The sequence below is a fragment of the Prunus avium genome, chromosome 6 (genome assembly GCF_965620075.1).
Source record: "Prunus avium chromosome 6, drPruAviu1.hap1.1, whole genome shotgun sequence".
Classification (NCBI taxonomy): Eukaryota; Viridiplantae; Streptophyta; class Magnoliopsida; order Rosales; family Rosaceae; genus Prunus; species Prunus avium.
In genome coordinates this window covers 9415128-9419006 of record NC_142289.1, presented here as the reverse complement: position 1 = coordinate 9419006, position 3879 = coordinate 9415128, and positions in this window count along the sequence as shown.

The window sequence follows — 3879 nt, the reverse complement described above, 5'->3', positions numbered from 1 at the left end:
TGGGTTCCTAATGCTTAATTTTAGGTTAGACAACAAATGATCAAATTAGGGAATTAGGAACACAAGGTTATGACCAAACACCATGGCTTAATCATACTTTAGCTAGAATCAATCCATTAATCTAATTGAACTTGGGAACTTATCTGCTTGAGTTAGTTATTTCTTTCTTCCTTGTTTTATTTATTTCCTTTCTTTTTCATTTCTGTTTTGTGTAGGAAAAATGAATTGGATCATTCAATCACCAATCCCTGTGGAATCGACCTCGCACTTACATACGCTAAACTACCAACGGTTCGTGCACTTGCGAGTATCACAAGTTGAGGATGCAACTGAATCCATTTTGGTGCAGCTGTATCTACGCAACAAGTTTTTGGCGCCGTTGCCGGGGATTGGCAACATAGTTTGGTTCTATTTCTTTTCCCTACTTGTTTTATTTTTATTTTTCATTTTCATGTTTTTCTAGACAATTTCAAGTTTTAAAGTTAATGACGTTAATGGACAAGTTGTGTTTGTAGTCCAACAGAAAAGGACAATTGCCCAACAAGCAAGAGAACTGGGTTTAAGTCCCAGCTTACACAACCCATTGGTGCTTGTTGCTTTGAAGCATGGAATTGGATGTGTGTTGATTTTCCTTTTCATTTTAGTTTTTATTTCCTAATCCTTTTAATTCCATTTCAAGTTTGTGTGTTTGTTTTAGCAATTTATGATAGCTTAATAAAAATGGAGAGAGATGGCAACCTCAATCATAAGAATGGGAAGTGTGGAGCAATGGGAGAAGTCGCGACCTCCAAGTGCATCACATTCGACCTAATCGCTTCAAGGGGGAGCATTTCAATCCTTTCTCTTCTTTGAATTATGTTTCTTTCCGTCATTGTTTTTACCTTTTGGTCCGCGTTGAGTTCTTTGTTTTTCTGTGCTGAATCCAACCATATAAAGAACGTAAAATTTGGACTTACGGTTGGAAAGTTATAGCCTAAAAACTGAACAGAGGTCGAAGCTGAAAAACATAGAAACGAATCTGTCCAAATGGTGATAAACGGGTGATAGAAAGTGCTGTTTGTGTTTTTCTTTGGTTTATTGGTTTGTTTATTTTAGTACAACAATTTATGTTGTTTGTTTGAATTTGTTTAGAGTACTTAGTTCATTTTCGTTTATGGTTTGTTGTTCCATTTTATCTTAATTTGTTTTTGTTTCTTATCTTAAAAATTTTAAAAAGATTTTTCATATGAGCTGACTTATGGTAACTCCAGTGAGCACTTCCGTCAATACAGTGTCTAGGAGTTCTATAGGCGACACCTTCGGTGTCTAAGAAGTTTGGGTTTTAAGCGGGACCATTGTGACCCCTCCAACCTTCCCGGATCCCCTGGCTGTGTTTTCTGAGGCCCTTAACTGGTCATCCATGAGTTGCTTGTATATTCGTGTGTTTTTAAATTAAGTTTTTTTTATTTTTTTTTTATTTTCTTTGTTTTCTTTTCTGTTAAGTCTTTGTTTTTGTTTTGTTTAGTTAGTTTATGTATTTATTTACGTGGTATGGTTAGTTAGTTTATTTCTGAGTGTTAAAACACATTTTTATTTCAAACGCTGCATTAAAAACAAAAACAAAAAAAAAAACAAAAACAAAAAAAAAAAAAAAAAAACTTCTTCTTCTTCTTCTTCATCTTCATCATCATCATGGCTTGCCTCTATTTTCTCTTACTTGCAGAATCTGCAGCAACTCGACATGGTCCTCATTTTTCCTCTGCAGTGCTTCCACGTGCTGATTGGCACAGTAGAGCCGCTTCTGCAAGTCCGCCACCATAGCCTTCAAGGAAGCTATTTCCTCGCTCATCGCGGCACACTCCCTTGTCCTCGCTAGTAGGCGCATGCCCAAATTGGTAGCGGAGACCGCGTGGAGCACAGTTAAATTGTGGGACTCCTCCACCGCTGCCTTGTCAGACCTCTGTGCCACATGCAGATGATCTGTCGGTGTGAGCTTGCTGCCAATCATGCCTCCCAGCAGCGCTGCTCTGTTCGGCATTGCCTCAGAAAAGTTTGGTATTATCTCAGCAAAGTTTGAGGCCGTACCGTGATGATATGTGGAGTTTGGGAAGACAGGAGTTGGAGGAGCCCTTGTCTGGGCATTCGGTGGTGCAAGTGAGAGCTCAAGGTTGAGATCATCAAGGTGAGTGCATGAGGATGCCATTTGTTTTGCTTCTGAATTTTTTGATGTTTTTCCTTGAGTTTGCAGGAAGAAATGCTGGGTATCATCCGCTTGCAGAGGTGTGGTTTAAATAGACATACGCTGATGAGAGAGAGAGCCAACACCATTTCGGATTTCCCGGGCATGCTCGACCTAATCGCTTCAAGGGGGAGCACCTTTACTTTACTTTACTTTTTTTCCTCCGTGTTTTCTGGTGTTTAATATTTTTGCCCGTTACTTTCATTTTCTAGAGCTTTGTGTTTTTGCTTTTCCCTTTCGGCTATCATCTTTAGTTTATTTTAGTTAGGGAAATGTGTTTTCTTTTCCGTTTGTCGTCTTTATTTTATTTTAGTTGGGAAGTGTGTTTTCTTTTTCTTTTTCTTTCTGCAACCTTACTCTTTTATTTCCGAAACAAAATAACGAAAATACAAAAACAACAAAATAAAATAAAAACAACAATAATGCAGTAGGAAATCATTTCTTCTCGGTGCTTGGTGTCTCGACCATTGGAGCTTTGAGTTTGGCCCTCTGGCTGTCCTCTTCCGGGGCTTCACGCACAGCTTCTTGGGGCTCATCACTTGAGCTCCCAAAGATCGCAATCTTAGCTTGAGCGTAACTACTCTCGCGATCTGCTTGTTTGCGTTTACCCGGTCGGTCTAGGTCTTCCAATTGTTTTCGCATGTCGCGAGAGTACAACTCTACCATCTTTGATAGGTTTCTATTCTCGTCCCGCAATACTTCTAGCTGGTGTCGATTCACCTCCACTATCCTTGACCTCTCCCTTTTCAAGCTTTTTATAGCAGTCTGACACTCTTCAACCATACTTCGCTCCGCCGCCAACTGAGCTTTAAGCACCTCTACCTCATGGGACTTCGCAAGTAGGCGATGACCCAAACTTGCGACACATGCTGTACTCTGCACGCTCAGTGCCAGGGCATCACTCGTGACCTGGTTGTCATCCCTTGTCCTGAACACATGTATATCTTTGGGAGTCACTAAATTTCTGCCAACTCCAATGGCAACATCGTTGTCCAGGAGTATTGAGTCATTGACAGTCACATGCCCCCGTGAGGAGGCAAAGTAGGGCATCCATACTGGTGCTGCTGCTTGGCCACGTGTTTGAGTCGGTGGAGCTAGGTTGAGATCCAACGAAAAGGGGTAGGAAGAGGCCATTTGATTTCTCACTTCTTATCTTCTTTCTTTCTTTTCTCTTTTGTGTGTTTCTGAGTTTGTATTTTTTACCCTTTCTTTTTTTTACCTTTTATAGACTTAGTCTGCTAAACCCTAGCCGCTGCGGTTCTGAGTTCTGTGCGGCCCTTACCGCTTATCTCTATATGTCGCCGCACCCGTTTCCCAACCCCCTTAATTGCATTTTCACCTTTCACCACCTTCTAGTGAAAAAGTCGTCCCGCTTCACCCAAGAAGCCAATAATTCTGGCTTGGGGGATGTGAAAGCGGCCTCTGCACGCCGACACGTCCCTCACCTATTTTCCCCGTGACTTCCCAGGAACCAAGGCATCAAGGACCACACTTTTTCTGTTTCGTAAATACCCGCCTTCGCACTCCCAATTCACGTTTCATTAAATTAAAATAAATAAATAAATAAAATAAATTAATAATAACATGTGGGCTTCGGACTTCATTGTGGGCTTCGGGTTTTCACCGTTGTTAGGTTTCAAAGTGTGTTAACTTCTTTTGGG